We start from the raw sequence: 18,767 nt of genomic DNA on the forward strand, positions 1-18,767 counted from the left end.
AAAATGGAAATAGTATAAATTTATTTGTGCTACTAATAAGCATGTGTAATTTATTTTTTTGTTAAAAAAGCCCTACTTTCTGGACTTACAGGAGGCTTGCTGGGATGGAGAAGTACAGTAAACCAGAACACTACCAACAAAGTACTCCCAGTTATAGAAGAAAACCTGCACTGAACAAAAGATTCCATCTGATGAGATAATGATATCTAGAAGACCACTGGTGAAGTTTTCTTCAGAACTGAAAAATAAATAAGGAAGGAATATATGAAAGAGATTCTCTGTTAAAATGACAACCATAACAAACCCATAGGATGCATCTAATTTGAAGGTTGAAAAGTGTAATAAAATAAATTCAAGAAGAAAGAAAGAAAGGCAGTAAACCCCCTGAAAACTTTAACACAAATTTCTTTGTACAGACAGGAAAAAGGAGAAAAAAAAACCCAAACAAACAAACAAAAAAAAACACCAAAAAAAAACCAAAACAAACAAACAAACAAACAAACAAACAAACAAAAAACGGAAAAAATCCACCCCAAGTTATGGAAAAAGAATATAAAAATACCATTCAAATAGGCTTTTTATTTATAAGGGGATTTGAAAAAATATCGTGAACGGAAGTGTTTCTTCACATCTTTTTCCTTAGTATGGGATATTGCATTCTGAATCCTTATCAAGACAGAAAGAAGGGAAAAAATGTTACTAAGGGATAACACGATGTTCAGTCACTTTATCACCACTAGTCCAGTGGATAGATCTGCATTCAGTTCCAAAATGGGATTCATATCCAACATTAGCACTGCATAGCAAAACATCAGACTATCATACTATTTTAATAGTTGTCCACTGGAAAAAAAAAAAAAAAAAACAACACATAAATTGAAGGTTCTAACAATATCTATAGGATTCTTTATAGAATAATATTTTAATTTTATGTATATATATATATATATATATATGAGTTTGGGTTGTTTTGTGGTTTGTGGGGTTCTTTTCCTGAAAGGACTAAGGAGTCACTAAGGATGACTCCGTTTGGTTTACTCAGTCCATTCCCATCAAACATCCCCTATGTATGTCTATGTAATAATACATCTTGTGACTAAAGTCTGCCCATTCTGCCCAATATACTCCTTTAACCCTTTATTTCTCACTGATGTTTACTTAACAAGTATCTTGTTTCATCTCAGAAATGCTTGTATGAAACTCCCAAACTCCCTGTATCAATGTAAACACTATATAAATAATCATGAATCAAACACAGACCAGCTTTTCGCTTCTTGATAAACAGCAACTGATGTACGAACCTGCATGGACGTTTTTAATGAACATTTAATTAAAATGACATAACTTAGTTTATTTTTCATCATTTCTGAAATCCTGATACACTATTTATTCTAACCCTGAGATTGTTGGCAGTGGCAGTTAGCAGAGACTGGAGCAGAAACACAGATGGGTGATAAGGTGACAAATATCTACTAAAGTTTTCTAATGGAAACTGTAGGAGTTCTTGCAGACACCAGGTCCACTGACTGCTTTTCATGAAATGATAACAGTACCGCATACAGAGTAAGCACAACCAAGTATAATGCTAAGATTGTGAATATTTGGCTGATATTTTTGCAGTGTATAAATCACAGATGAAAATTATTATGACATTTTTCATTTTTATCAATAACTTCAGACCTAATTTTTCTTAGTACAGCTCAGTTACTTGACCAAAATATTACCAAGTGGTAAAATTATGCTAAATAACATTGAACACTTAAGAAACAAATAAGAAAACTGACATAATCTGTGAATACGTAGTTTGTTGTTGACTTCATAAAACTGATATTTGCAGTGTAATTATTATACACATCTCCCTCGGTATGTAGGAACACACTTTTTTTTCTTATCTGCATGGAAAAACACTTCTGAAATTCTGTATTTCTGTATGGAATTTTTTCAACTAAAATATCAACAAGCACAATGGGAGTCAGACTCGTGATTAAAATGACTTTGTATATATCCTCAATGTTTAATCACATCCCACAAATAATGAACAATCAACAGAACATGTCATGAAATGCAGAGCTGTCTTGTATGTTAAAGTCTAACTGTCAAGAAAGAAGATGGTGTATGGAACTGCATAAAATCCACAAGAAGTCCTGTTTACCTTAGCTGTTTCCACCAGAGCTATTCCCAAAGCTCACCACAACTGCTTGAATACACCAGGTACAAGCCAGCTCCTAGGGAGAGAGGTGGGGGGATGGGCACATGCCTGATAGGCAAACACGAAGGAAAGAAAGGGGGCACACCACGAGGGCTCGGCACAACAGAAGGCTGTGCCACCATACAGAGTGACCTGGACAGGCTGGAGAGTTGGGCGGTGAGGAATCTTATGAAATTCAATAAGGGGAAGTGTAGGGTACTGCACCTGGGGAGGAATAGCCCCATGCAGCAGTACAGGTTGGGGGCTGACCTCCTGGAGAGCAGCTCTGTGGAAAGGGACCTGGGAGGCCTGGTGGACAACAGGATGACCATGAGCCAGCAATGTGCCCTTGTGGCCAAGAAGGCCAATGGCATCCTGGGGTGCATCAAGAAGAGTGTGGCCAGCAGGTCGAGGGAGGTCATCCTCCCCCTCTACTCTGCCCTGGTGAGGCCGCACCTGGAGTACTGTGTCCAGTTCTGGGCTCCCCAGTTCAAGAAGGACAGAGAACTGCTGGAGAGGGTGCAGCATCAGGCTACCAAGATGATTAGGGGACTGGAACACCTCTCTTATGAAGAAAGACTGAGGGAATTGGGTCTCTTTAGTCTGGAAAAAAGACGGTTGAGGGGGAACCTGATCAATGCTTATAAATACTTAAAGAGTGGGTGCCAGGAGGATGGGGCCAGGCTCTTTTTGGTGGTGCCCAGTGACAGGACAAGAGGTAACAGACACAAACTTGAGTATAGGAAGTTCCACCTAAACATGAGGAGGAACTTTATCTTGAGGGTGGCAGAGCACTGGCACAGGCTGCCCAGGGAGGTGGCGGAGTCTCCTTCTCTGGAGACATTCAAAACTCGCCTGGACACCTTCCTGTGCAACCTCATCTAGGTGTTCCTGCTCCGACAGGGGGATTGGACTAGATGATCTTTTGAGGTCCCTTCCAATCCCTAGCATACTGTGATACTGTGTGACACGTTCTTGTGCAACCTGCTCTAAGGTGTCCCTGCTCTGGCAGGGGGGTTGGACTAGATGATCTCCAGAGGTCCCTTCCAACCCTATGATTCTATGATTCTATGATTCTATGAAATGTAGACATGAGGTCTGCAAATATAACAAGTGAGTCAACAAAGACTTTAGAAAGCAAGACACAGAATACTCAAGTTTTTTTAAAAATGTAAAGATTTTTTCTTAGTGCGATTGACCCTACTGGAGAGAATACAGCTTTAAGCAATGATTTTTTGTTGTTGCTCTTTATTCCACGGTGTAGTTAGACAAAATGTAAGACCGCAAGAGTCTCTAAGAAATTTAGACCTCAATCACAGTTACCTTTCCATACCTCTAAGACTGTAAGGTTATTTCCATATCTATAAGGCTGTAAGGGTAGTGGTTTAGATTTCCCATTATATTCTGTTTGGAAACGTACACTCTACATTTTCCTATAGCATTGTCTATACTGATTGTTATACAGAAGAATTGTGGAGACTGGAATTAATAAAGGGATCATTAAATAACTTTGTACTGATTTAGAAAAGTCGAACATTGCTAATGCGGTGTTGAAAGTGTGAGCACAAAGCTGGAAGAGGAAAACTGTTAATTTTCAACTAATGTAAGAGATTCTCATTGGGCCAGAAGCATTTATTTAGGTAGCAATAAAGAAACTAAATTACTCTAAATTGAGCTTTGAAAAGGGTTATACTGAAATGATTTTTTTGCCAGATTTCTAGTCATAAATATAGATGTGTGACTGTATTAACACCTGGAAAGTGGTAACATCTCCCCATTGCTTGCGCTGAACTTTCTTTATTGTCAGTGAGACAAAAAAAAAGAGCTCTTAAGAATCTAAAGGGCAAAGTTCTGAAGTGGGAAATGTTATCCTTTGCTTCTTATACTGAAATGGCAAACCTGTGGCCTGGCCTTTTGTTGCTTAAGAAGTTCTCTTCCTGCTTTGTCACAGTGGATTAAATGACTACTTGCCCCAAAGCTTGTCCCTTACACTCAGCTCAACCCATCTAAAAAGAGTTCACTTTTTGCAGAAAACTCTTTGCATAGTAAATCCTGTACTAATTTAGCCCTGTTCCAAACTTCCCTGTTTTTAGGATTATGAAATCTTTGTCTTAACAGAAATTAAGGTACATATTCATTTATAGTTGCTGTTACAGGTTTTAGATTATCTTTCTACTGGTATAACTTATTCAGCAGGTAAGGGCCAGAGCTGTCAGAAATACCATCATCAAACCAGTGACAATGCTGGAAGCTCTGGCAATAGTTTTCCAGCTTTCACGCACTGTGGCGACTGCATGAGTGCTAAGACAATAACAACTCTGATTCATATTACTATCTAAACCAAAATAATATTGAGGTGGCAGATGCTAGACTTTGTGAGCTGCATCTACAAGATAAAGATGGCATATAATCCATCTGTAGGAAAAGTTCAGTCCATTATGGGTAACTTAATGGACTTCTCAGCAGCTTATTTGCATCAACAAATAGAACCAAAAAATTAAAACCATCTCAAAGAAAGTGATTTTAGAAACTTGCAAAAATGCATATTTTCTGTTTAAGGGCTAGGAGTTAAACACAACTCATGAATTATAATGTCGAATAAACCTTAGTAAAACCCTCATTGCTTAACACCCAAAGAAAAGAATGGGTAAAGGAAAGTCATTATATAAATTTGGAGAAAAAATGTTTACATACTTTGATTAGTTGATTAAAAGCATCTTTTGTTCCGTGTGGTCTGCCATAAATGTCAAAAACATTGTAATTCAACAGTTTTCATTAGCAATGCTCAATGCAACTCAAATAACATCTGTAATAGCTACTTACAATCGTCGGCCTTTTATAAACAGCAGAAAAACAGGATAAGGGGAATGCACACTCAATATGTTACCCTAGAGTCAAGAAATAAACAAAAACCTAGCACAAATAACAGCAATACATTAACTGTTTTCCAAAATGGAAAGCAAAGGAGCATGAGAGGTCTTTTGCACTGCCAAGGCACTTTGCTAAATGCCCTCTGGAAAGACATTTTCTTCTGAACTGTATTAGGTCAAAAATGAATGTGGAAGAAAATGGAATAGTTTTCAAAGTGCTTCTGATATTTATTTATTTATTTGTTTGTTTGTTGATCTATGTATCTATTTATTTACTGGTTTTAACCTGCTGAGAGTGTTTAGCTGCATGTGCTTGCCTCAGGCTTGATGATCTGACAGGACAGTTTGCTGGGGCTGCCTGGTTTTTACCAAGCTCTTGGGACACATAAGTGTTAAAAGCCTTGCTAAAAAAAATATGTAGGGTTTAAATTCCAAAATTCCCAGCTCCGTTAACAGCTTTTATGTAAGTGTGCATGCAAAGATTAAAACAATTAAAATGGAGATAAAAAATCCTACTCTGTTACCCACTGTTTCCTAATGTATTATCAATTCACTCAGTCTTTTCCCGTGCTTGAGATTTTTATTAAGCAATTAAGTCATTTTCTTAAGGTACTCACAGGCTTCAGATCAGATCGTACTTGCTGGCTTTGACTATTACCTTTTCATACTGGTCTCCCTGTTACACTTGAAAACATGCTCCTTTGTGTCCTTGTTTTTATCTGAAGAATTTCTTGCTTAATAACAATTAGAAAAACATTAGAAAACAAGGATATGGGCAAATTTCCCATCATATTCAGAGGGGATTTACACACGACTTGGATGCTCTTTGCACACATGTCCAAAATTGTTTTAATCAGTCTGTAAAAGTGATACCACAAGTATATTAAAAAACTTGTAATTATTTTTTCTCAGTTCAGAATATGTCAGAGTGGATGATTGTTCAGCTTAATGATATAAAATAACAATTAATCATAAAGGCCACATAAAGGATTGAGAGCAATATTTCTAACTTGTTCACACTTGAAAGCCAGCTACTTTGTGTCCAGTTTGACCATCTTCTGTTCATTCACACCCACTTCATATTAAATACCAAATAGATCTCTTCCTTTCTTCTCCATCCTTCCAACCTAAAAAAAAAAAAAAAAAAAAAGAAATAGAAAACAATCCAATAGACTTTGTTACCACTTTTCATGTGATAACAATACTATCTCCTGTTTACTTTTGAATGATTTCTAGGACACTAAATCATGAAACAAATTTTAACTGTACAGATCTTCAAAGTATGGTACACAACTATCAGTTATTCACCTCACGTCCTGTTAAAATGACAGGATGGTACTGCTGCTGACTTTATAGCTCAAGATGCCTTTAACTTTGAACGTTGATGGAGAACATAATACTTTTTGCTGTTTTATACAAGCTAGGAATATATATTCTATTCAGCGTTTTTTTCTGAATCCCAAAAGAACTTGTTGCCCAGCTGATCTGTCAGCAACTGTCATGTCCAGAAAAAGAAGCTGAAGAAATTTCTCAAATGGAGGTACCAGAAATAGGCAGATATAAAGCAATGCTGAATTTTGCATTATCTTTTCAATTTAGACAATAAAAGTTTGCATATATGTACTTTATTTGTCCCTTATTGTTTGTGGTTTATTTCTCATCTCGGAAGAATATGTTTTACTTTCATAACACATGGGTGTGTTTTGTACATATTTTGAAGATGTGAGTTCACGGATAAATAATCTTTTAACATCTAATCTCATATTTTGGTAAAAATAAAATATGGAGAAGGTTATTAATTAAAAAAAAAAAAGAAAAAAAGACTAGTGATAGAACAACCAACAAAAGTAAAAATCCCTATAACATCCTTAAAAATAATAAGATCTTTAGGATTTTTTTCAGCTAATTCAGGCCATTTTCTTGTTACATTCTGCAAGAACCATTTAGGCTCAGTGAGATAATAGCTTGAGCAATTGAGTACTGTATATGGTGTGTTTCTTGCTGACAGCATGAATTCTTGGCTTGCAGGTACTGATTTATTAAACCACATGTTTTGATCAAAACAGTGCATTCTTGCAATCATGTTGGAACCTATGTATGTACAGTCCCCTAAGTAAATCCAAGAAGTAATGAAAGGGTGGCTGTTACAGTTAATCTAATATTGTAAATATCCTATAATTCTTGATGAAGTTTATGAGACTGGGTTGCAATGTTTTTTTTTTCAGTTAGATGCTAGATTAAACTTACTCAACATATTAAACATATTTCAACATTGGGCTTCTGTCTTTGCTTTAATTCTTAGATATCTCAGACATCCTAAAGAGACAATAGAAATCCTATTGTATACAATTGGTCTGGTTAACTATTTGTCTAAAAGCTGCCTTATGCCTCATATCTGTGAGCTTTTGACGCACACTTCAGGTAGGTACTATTATACCAAAATAATATCATAAGACCTACAATGGAATCTGAGGATTATATTGTGTAATACACTTTAGAAATACACCAAAGAAGATGCCTTTTTCTAAAAAGCCCATAAAATAAGACCAGCATCAGCGACTGAGAAATGCAACTGTTGCATTTTTGAGTAGGTGAAATTACATTGATGTAAATTGGATCGATTGGCAAACTTTGGGAACTTTAGCAATTCTGAAATTAAACCAACTTTTATTTTTTAAAATTTCCCAGCATACTGGGCATGAAATGCAATATGATATCTGATGCATACATAATGGTATGTAGGAGGGACAACAACTGAACTGTTGATGACAGTGGTAGTCCAAAACTGGAAAAGACTGAGAACAGCTTTACATATGGTGAGAAACTACTCAAAAATTGTATTCAAGTCTGACACATTTATCACTTGCATGTTTTGCTTTCCATTTCTTCAGAAAAGGAAAGAAATGTATAAGATCCATTATGTTAAATCTCAAAACTGAGTGCATGACTGTAAAGATATATGTGACAAATAGAAACAACCTGCATGGTGTGAGACTGCACAAGAACTACTGCTGTCAGCTGTTATCTGTTCGTGATAAATGATGTGATCCATTACATAGATGAAAATAACTCTGATGTGTAAGAGAGTCCAAAATGCACTTTTTTGCCTTAGGTATGAATCAAAACAGCATAACTCACATGGGTTGCTCAGGAACCTACCACCTCTCCCTGACTTCCTGCAGAAAAAAAAAAGAAAGTTACTTATGACAGTTTTAAAACTTATGAAAGTTTTAAAAAGATCTCAACAAAATTATCCTATTCCCCCACCTGTCTTCTCTACCCCATAAAAACAACAGCCAACCAAACAAAAAAGCTTCTTATTTGTTTAATATGACTTTTATTATGTTAGAAGATGAAGAAGGATCTTGGTGTGGACCTGAAAAACCACTTAAGGGGGTTGTATATGGAAATTAGTAAATTGGATAATTATAAGCACACTTTGAGAGCAGTTTTTCCAGATTAGATGGACAAGACTTTTGGCTTTGGGTGCTTTGATTTGACAGGCTTATTATTGACTTAATATGATAGGCATTGGGCATCTGAACCAACCAGAATAATTTTCTGTAAGAACAGATAAATTAGAATAAATCAAGTCAGACCCTTTTGCTTTCTCCAATAGAGGGGGTTAAGTAAAGAACAACCAAAATTCTTAACCGAAACACTTAACTCCCTACATTGACAACCATAGGGTAATCCTATTGACCTGAAATGATAGGGGTGAGTCAGCCCAAAAGAAAGGTAAATTAATTAAAATGTTCAGAAAATGAATTTATTTATTTATTATTAATTTTGGGTTTATATAATGACAAGATTACGTCTCCTGATTTCTTCAGTACTATTTCCCCAGTGATTTTCTAAATTCCACTCATGTTTGATGGCACCTGGACATTGAGGTGATGTTTTCAATGGCCTATCTGCAGTGATTTCATGATATTTTGTTTGAGAAAAAATACCTGGTTCCATGTCAGCTGCTGTACGCACACAGCAAAGACTATTTTTCCCTTTTGTGCTAGAATTTACAATATTGAATTTCATCTACTATTTCATTGAACAATTAATCATATGTGAGATCCTGCTCTAACTCTCCCATGTTAGCTTTTCCTTTGTAAAGCCCCAAATACTTTATATTGGTAGCAAAGTTTACTATTTACACCTATTATAAATAGTTAATGAACTTCTAGAGAAATCCTAATTCCATGACAGATTCATAACAGGTTCCATGGGTGACCATCAGCCGCTGTGAAAACTGATCCTTATTGTTACCTTCCACTTACTACGTTTCACTGACAAAGTAATCTGCAAGGGTACCTTTTTTCCTTATCTTATAGCAGCTTAAAGAAATTCACTCAAGTCCTTTAAAGAAGGACTGGATATCTGGATACTTGTATCAGCTCACTGACTCCTCTGAAGAACTTTAAGAGATCTGTGAGGCACAGTACGCATACCTTTGACTTGCTTAAGTGTTCCTTTTTATTTCGTTATCACTATTGACACTTTTCTTGCTTCTGGAGTGGAGGCTGATTCATACAACATATTACACACAACAACTAGTTCAGGAATTTCAGATCTGAATTCTAGCAGCTTATTATTTCTTGTTCTATCAAACTATTGTAAAGCTTTTATCCTGTCACTTCCTCAGCCTGTTTTCTTATGAAGTTTTTGATGCAGGAATCTTCCTTAGCTTCTCCACAGTATACATCAATACAAGGAATTAAATTAATTTTTCTGCTATCATCTTGTCTTTTTTCAGTACTACTTTGACATGCAAAGAGACTGCAGTTATCTTTCTCTCCATTGCTATTTCTCTGGAAGACATTAATTCTGTGATGTTTTTGAAATTCTTCTTATCATTTATTGTTATTTATCATTTCTTAATATTAATACCTTTAACAAGTTGTTCCTCAATTAACATCAAATTAAAAATAAATAAATAGCCAGGTTTTAAATTTATTTATTTTCCCTACATTGCTAGACTGATATTAAGTTGGAATATTCCGTACACACTACAGAGGAGACTTCATGCCGCTATACCATACCATCAATCAGAATCACTAGGGACTAACTTTTTTTACAAACAATACATTGACATGAAAAGTAAACTTTCTTTCACACAAAAATACTACTGCTATGCTAAGCGAAAGGAAACACTAGTAGAAATCAAGAGGTTTATTGAGATAAAAAATAGTGACTTTCGTCACATGTGGGTAAAAGGAAAATTTCCTTTAAGCCCCTGTTGAGGCTTCCTTTCATAATAAAATAAGGTATGGAGATCTAGAAGTAAAATAAATAAAGTGCATCTCATTGATAGGGATGCCTTTGTACTTATAATTACAAATCCTTCCAAACTGGTACGACTTTAAGTTGCCTGGTTGTTGTAGTTTTAAGTGTACTTCATGAGACAAAAGTACATAGGAGACAATCCTCAATGTTAATGGCTATAGCTTCATAAAAGTTAATGGAGTAAAACGTTAAGGCTATATTTCTTAAATTCCAGAATAGCTGCACAATTAAGGATGGAGTTTAAGACAAAAGATGATGTTTAAGCATATAAGCAAGTCTCTGGCAAAAATAAATTATTTCTGTTAATCTGAAGTGTATAATTGCCTGAGATAAGTCTGCCTTATGAATGGTCTACTATTAGTATAAAAATTCCTTTCACGATTTAGCATAATTAGTCAGTTAGAACTGGGTTTCTCTGCTTATTAGTTAGAGATATGCTTAGGAAAAATATTACTCTACAGTAGAGCAGTATAAATATCTGTTTTCAGCTAAAGATGTTGAAGAGAGAAATTAATCAAATACATTAAACATGTTTATTATCAAAAAGTACCAATCTGTTTCCCAGTACACGTTGTTTTGCAAATAATAATGATCTTGTGACTGCAGAAAGAAAAATAATGGGCTTACAAGTTAGAATTCCTGTAAGTTCTTTCATTACATTTTCTGTTTGCTAGCTAATTGTGTGTGAAAAATCAGAGGTCACCCTGAAACAATCCTTTTAAGGCCAGCTTACTGAACTATGAATCATTAGTATATATATTTCCTTTTTGTTTTTGTTCAATAACAATCAATTTGAAGTGCCTGCCTGAACTGAAGGTTCAGAATGATGAAACCAGAAATATAAAACATCGTTTTCAAAGGCAAACAATATTTGTTGCCAAGTTTTAACCGAAGTAAATCTTATCACACAGTGTTTGTATGACATGGCTTGAAATTCATTACCATCAACAAAGAGACCCAGCCTTAATGAAGGCATTAATCTATATGAATAGCTAAGAAACATACCTCTGACAGTCAGGCAGTATGAAAAATGAAGAGATATAAGAAGGAGAAAAAGGTTCGGAGAAGACAAAAGGTATGGAGTAGTATATGTGCCTGGATAGTTACACAGGAAAAGGAGAATCAGACGGGTGCAGGCAGAGGAAAGTAATAGAAAAATGAACTGCAAGAGACTGAACAACAACCATATCTATTGAAGTAATAGACAGTTTGGTTATATTTTGTCTAGCAAAACAGTAATGTTGGTATTTTAATGAACACAGAAATGTTTGCATATTTAAATATTTACTGCATATCTACACACGTGTGCCTATACAATACATATGAATACACACACACACATATATACATACAGCTGGCTCCACAGATACTTACGTGTAACAAAAGTGCATTGGAAAAGAAACCTGGTCTGAAAGTAGTTGTACTGGTTTTGGCTGGGATAGAGCTAAATTTCTTCACAGTACCTGAAAACAGTGTTGATGACACAATGATGTTATTGCTGAGCAGTGCTTACACAGAGTCAAGGCCTTCTCTGCTTCTCACACCCCCACCAGCGAGTAGGCTGGGGGGCACAAGAAGTTGGGAGGGGATGCAGCCAGGACAGCTGACCCCCACTGACCAAAGGGATATTCCATACCGTATGATGTCGTGCTCATGTCATGGAAAGAAAGAGGAAGGAAGTGACATTCAGAGTTATGGTGTCTACCTTTGCAACTAACTATTACGCGTGATCAAACCCTGCTTCCCTGGAAATGGCTGAGCATCTGCCTGCCAATGGGATGTAGTGAACAAATTCCTTGTTTTGCTTTGCTTGCACGTGCAGCCTTTGCTTTACCTATTTAAGTGTCTTCATCTTAACACATGAGTTTTCTCATTTTTGCCCTTCTGATTCTCTTCCCATCCCACCGAAGGGGAGCGAGTGAGCAGCTGTGTGGGGCCGAGCTGTCTGCTGGGGTTAACCCACAGTAGTAGTCAAGGTAGCGATATTGTTATGGGAAGGTGCAAATAACGGAAAATGCACTGGTCTAAAATTGGTTACAAAGATAATATATTAAAGAAAGAAGAATGTATATCATGGAAATAAGGAATCTGGTTTAGATAATGTCAGATCAAACTGATATGTCATGATGCCTATTCATACTGATTTTGTCATGCTGTTCAATCTAACTCTATCCGGTGTTCACGCTGTGTAGATCATTTGGGTGCTGTTCAGTACTAGAAATATTCCCTTCCAGAAAGCAAATGACCATAACTATATTGATTTCGTTTTCAGAACTAGAGTAGATTTTCTGCTTCTCCCTACCACTTCCTCAAAAGAAACTTCATAATGATCAAATGGAGATAGCAGCCAACTTTCTGCTCTTAGTCAGCAATTATACAGAGCTATGGGACAAGCTGTAATGGAGCTGATCTCTGTCTCTGGTGGGATGTAGACATCACAAAAAGTTTGTGTCCAAAATGTGAGATTGGGATTCCCAGGCTATGAAACCAAGAGCTCACACTGAAATGAAATGTGTTCCTGATGTTTTGTTCCATTTCTCTGTTTCAGGGTAACTTCAGGAAGGTAAAGAGCTGATAAAACCATTTCCCCATCTTTCAGTTCCTTCTATTCCCATTTTTGTTATTTCAGACAGTGAAAATTGTACACTTGCTTTTCCAAAGGAAACAAAAACATAAAAGTGAATATCACATATGCAGTTTTTGTCCCAAAATGCTGTCAAGACACAGACATAAAACGTCAGAATGCATGTTTTTTTCCACAGAAAGTACCTACACCAAAAGTAATCTGCAATTGTAATAGAAATATATTCAGAAATGTACTGTTTGACTTGCCTATTTGGAGTCCAATTTATGTAGTGTCTCTACATTCCTAGAAATCTCACCATAGTTCACTGATTTAGTATGGATTACTTCCAATAACGATTCATCTAAATTCATAGTTCTGTGACTGCAAGACATAGCACCATTTTTCTCATTTGCATTAACCTATAATTAAAACAAAAAAAGGGGGAAATTTCAAACAGTATGTATTTAAACCCTTCCTTAGGACCGAGTGAAAATATTCTGAAGTTCTCATCCTTCCATGTTTTCATAGATTAATCTAAATCCACTTCCACTACTAATTTATTTTCACTTGGCACTTCTGTCCCTGAATAAACTTGTTTTCCACATCAGTTGTTGATGTTAACAAAATAGCAACCAAAGCTTTCTTTTAATGTGCTGGCTTTCTCGAGAACTGTACTGAATCAAAGGTTTTAGATTTGCCCTCTTACCAATTCAGCTCTTGTTTCTTGTTCTGGGCTTTTCCCTGCATAAGCAACGTGTGATGCTCTAAAGTTGAGATGGCCCACGGAGTGGGACAGAGGAAAAGCTGGTAGCTAACCGTGTTCCTTGAGCTAAGTGTTAGTCAGGCATTTCTCCTGATCGTAACTGCAGTTAGCGTACCTAGACTGAAGGTATCTCTGAGCCATTAAGTAGTTTTCTAGCCAGCTGTGACAACACAACTTTTATTGTACCAAACATCTAGGGATAAATTTAAAGCAAGTTTCAGCACTATGGGTGCTTATACCATACTTAGGTCAAAGTAGGGAAGGTTATTAACGCAAAATTAAACCAAAGTCTGCAGTCTGCTGAAGAACAGTTAGGGAAGTAACATGATAGTCCTTGACTATGATACCTTTCATTTGCACCATCTCTGGTTTTGTGTCTTTTTTTTTTTACTTAGTTAAAAGGGAAAGACTTGGGGAAGAAATTCTGTTTTCTGGGAATTTCAGTAATTTGAAAAGATTGTATTTACATAGAACTCTGTGACTTGTGCATAAACAGTGTGCTCCACAATCTGCCCACCTCACTTATCAAGTAGTATGTCATCTTCAGTTACATCAGAAGCAAGGCTTCCAAGATCACTGGCTACAAAGATGGCTCATAAGATGCGGGGCGCACTGATGACCTCTTTACAGAGATACTTTAAAGGAAATTTTGACTTTGTGAAATAGAAAAAAAAATATCCAGGTATTACTGGTGTTTGTGGGAAGAAATGCTTTCTAAAGTAGATGACAAAAAGGTTTTACTTCTCTTAATTGAACATAAAACAACCACTACCAAATGAACTGTAAATCATTAAAAATTTGTTTGTATCTAATGCAAACTGACTTTAGGAGTTCAGTAGAGATTAAAATTAGTCTTATTTAATGAAAACAAATACTGATGAACTACAGAAATCCTCATAAACACAAGGGTTTTTTTCCCTCCTGAGAAGGTCGTTTCCTAGACAATATGACTTAGGTAAGTAAAAGGTGATAGTTCAGATGTTTTTGTTATGAATCAATGTGCTTTCACTTATTTTATTGCAGGCACAACAAATGCTGAAAGGCCTGTTTATTAACATTATTTACCTATTCATTGTTATTCATCAGGGGAGTATAAATTAAACGGCAAAGCCTTGGAACAAAAGGTTTCGTTGAAATATGTAGGACTTACACAATGCGATGGGCACCAATTGCCAAAAAAGAACTGGGATGCGACTAACAGAGCTGGAAGGAGTAAAGCAAGAATTATGGGAGATAACATAGTGATGTATTGAGAAGTTGAACACGGGGCTTTGTTATGAATGACTCATGTGCATGAAATATATTTGAAAAGAATAGGAACTGACATGCCTAAAGAAAGATTGTTCATAAATTCATCACAAAGCACTGAGTAGCACTCTGAAAAAGATAACGTTTTCTAAAGAAGTTTTCGGTATTTACTGGCTGCCATATTTTACTTCATATGTGTCTCAAATACACCTTGTAAATATATAGAAATGGACATCAAAAGTAAGTTAAAATAGTCATAAACACCCCATGGACCCTCCTCTGCATCATTAAAATGATAAAAGGAAAAAAAAAAGGTATGAAACTGGAGAGACAGCACATCGCTTTCTTTTGTTAGTGCAAATTGCCATTTATGGCCTTATCTCTATGCTTTTTATCTCCTCTCTGCAATCAAACAGATCTATAGATGTATTCAAATGAGGAACAATCCAAAAGCCTTTATAATTCATTATGTGAAATCATGTTCAGCTGCTGTATCGAGACATCTCTTTGAGTCTTCCCACTTATCCCTAAGATGCTAAAGAGTCACTCAGTACTGTACATTTTATGGCATCAATACCACCATGGTATACCTCAAAACTGACATTCATTGTATGTTAGATATCTGTTTCTTTTTATGAATATATATTGTTTTCTCCTATTCCATGGTGAAACAATTTTGCTGATGTTTCTGGAGGATCATAGCTGACCAAAGTTTTGTTTTTCTTACTCCTGGGAAACACAATAGGAATGAAAGAGAGTACAGGTATTCTTGGATATGTTTGAGAAAATGAATGGTAGAATGCAAATAAAGACATTTCTTTAAGTTTAAAAATGGGCATAATGCTTCAATGCTATCATGGTAAGTGATTACAATCTCAACTAATACAGCTCCAAGAAAATAATACAATCACATTCTGTATAGATTGTCTACAAAAGAATGCTTAAATAAAATTATAAGATCACATTTTCAATTTTAAACTTATTATATTCCTCTGTTTTCCTCCATCCTTATTTTTCTTGTTACATATGACTCATTAGTCTTCATTGTTATCATGTCTCAAACATAAAATTCAACTGAATATTCGTTCACTTCATTCACATAGTTAAGTCAGTGTTAACCTAGCATAGACAATTTTCTTAGCATTTGTCTCTTTTACTGAAAGCTGACATCTGTTCAAGAGCAGATTAAGATACATTCAATCCTGAGTCTTAGTAAGAAACTTACGCACCTATATTTATTAAATACTAGGAAAACTTTATTGAAAGTTAAGTTTGCAAAGCTGAATAATCAAAAGAAGTAATATAACAGGAGTAATCTTACCATGTTCTGCATTGAAACACAGTCTTCTCTATTACATTAACATTAGAAATGCCTATTTTCCTACTGTGTGGAATACACGGTGATTACAGAGTAGACAGCTTAGTTTATGTTTTGTTTCCTCTGTTGGTGTGTTTCTACAATATTCTAAACTTTCTCTGAGTACCAAACTATTGTTCACCAACTTCCATGAGATATTCATTGCAACAATGTTTACTGATAAGTGATGTAGCAACAAGAAGGTATTGTGATGTCAAATTTTAACACAGCGATTAGATGCCTCTGTTATCACTGTAACTGCTGCTAGTCTAATGCTGTGTTCTGACACTACAGAAACAGTCAGTACGGTTGGGTCTGGGCTTTCCCCACTGTTTCACACTTTCCTCCCAGTTTCCCCCCTCTTTCTTGCCACTGTACATAGACATTCATATCTCGCACGGGGTCAAAAGTTTAGTTAAAAGAAAATCATGTTCCTCCCTCGTCTTAGCAAATAGCCTCAGGGCTGACACATAAGCGTGGCATGCCATATACCCAAACAGCTGTGGGGGCAAAGTCAGGGTGCTGTGGGGAGGAACCCAATTTCCTGGCATCTTTAGAAGGGGGAATCCCTAAAATGCAAGTTAAAGGTAGGATAAATAATATCTGTTGTATTAGAAAATGAAGGGTAAGGAAGGATATTTGAAGAATGTTCTTCTTATACCCCTACAGTATTTGATTGTATCGTAAAAGGTTTTGTTTTGATATCAGTGACACAGGAGACTTAAAATAGTATCATCAATACTAATAGTATCTGGCAGCTTCCCAAACACAAACTGATTTTTGGAGCACCATGATGTAATGAAGGATATCATTATTATTTATGTCCTATTATCATCAATAAAACACAGGTTGAGAACCAAGACACAGAGATAATAAGGTCAAAAAGAGCCACTAATTTTATGTGCCCCATTTCACATAACCTGGACCTGATTTTTAGAGAACACAACAATACATTACACTTTATGTATTCAACGCACAGCTCTAACGAGCTTATGGTGCAGTTCTGAGTGCCCAGTTGTTTTACAAATCAGACCATAGGGAATAAAGTCAGTCATCCGGAAAATTAAGAATACACAATCGTTGTCCACTTGTGAAAATGTGCTTTAAGTGCCTTATGCAGAATTACAGGGGAATGATGAAGCAGAGATCTGGATCCAGATCTTTTTCCTGGACATTTCGCAGTTGCGTTCTCCACGACTCTGTCCTTTTTCTTCTTGCTGGTCTCTGCCTCATTTACTTAATGCCTTCCAACCTTTACAACAATTGAAGCAGAAGTTCTGCAGAGAGCAATCTCCCTTATATTACTGTTTTTAGGTTATGTGGTAAAAGCTCATCTGCACACCCACAAAGGAGCACAGAGAGACAATGGCAGGGTGCGGAGGGACCGGACAAATAATAGTTGCCTTGGCAGTTCCCAGCCACATCACAGAAGAGCCATCAGCCACCAATGGCCATCGTCACAAGACTGGAGGAGCACAGGGGCACAATGACAGGCAGGAACCCATCAAGATTAAGCCAATAGGACCAGTTCTCCAGATCACATTCCAGACTAAGGGGTTTTGCTCCCTACGGATGTAGGAAACATTATGTGATGCAGGGGAAGAGCATTTTCGGATTGCACAGGATTTGTGAGACATTTAGAGGAGGAACCAAAGGTGGGAAAGGGGAGGGATTTTGGTGACCTGAGGATGATCAAGTGTGGGAAATAGAAAGATAAGGGAAGAAAATTGTTCATTTGCATGTAAGGAGGGGCTGGTCAGCACCAGAAATCCCTGCGATCTGTCCTGGCTCCTTACAAAACTCCACCTTCAGCTCTGTTGCAGTAAGGGACCCTTTACTCTGTGCATGTGTGTGTATGGGGATCTGCCGTACAGGACCTGAAGTGAGTGTGGGTATGTGTGTGAGATCAAGCCAGACTAGCTAGTGAATAGGTGAAGGAGCCTGGGAGCAAGGGGGGTTCTAAGGACCTGCTCTGCATGTGAGAGCGTCTGTGTGTCTCTAAGGGTGAGAGCCCATGGGGTTTTGGCCATGGGACCAGAGAACTCCTGGCCACCTCTCTGCGTGTGCATGTGTGTGAGTGAGATGGTCTGTACCAGTGAAGGGAGTAGGGCTGTGGCCTTGGGCACTCGTAAATCCAGATGCCAGCAACCGCGGTGACTGGGATCTAGGGACAGCTACCGGGTGCCTGAGCCCAGCAGCTGCAGGGATTGACATTGTACACAAGCGTATTTTTTTTCCACTAAAAAAACTGTGTCCTGCTCAGCCAGAAAGGGCAGCAGGATGAGGCCGTTGGTGCTGTCTGTATTCATGTGTCTGTCTGTGGTCTGCATGACCAGCTCTGTGTGTGTGTGTGTGTGTGTGTGTGTGGTTACATATGTGTTCTCTGTGTGTATGTATCTACTGGGAACACATTTTCAGCTTCGCTACAGGTTGGACATGGGGGCAAGGAGCTCTAGCAGCCTTGCTTCTCTCGGGCTGTCAAATCTGACATGAAA

This window comes from Vanellus vanellus (genome assembly GCF_965231255.1).
Source record: "Vanellus vanellus genome assembly, chromosome: 4".
In the NCBI taxonomy this organism is placed as follows: Eukaryota; Metazoa; Chordata; class Aves; order Charadriiformes; family Charadriidae; genus Vanellus; species Vanellus vanellus.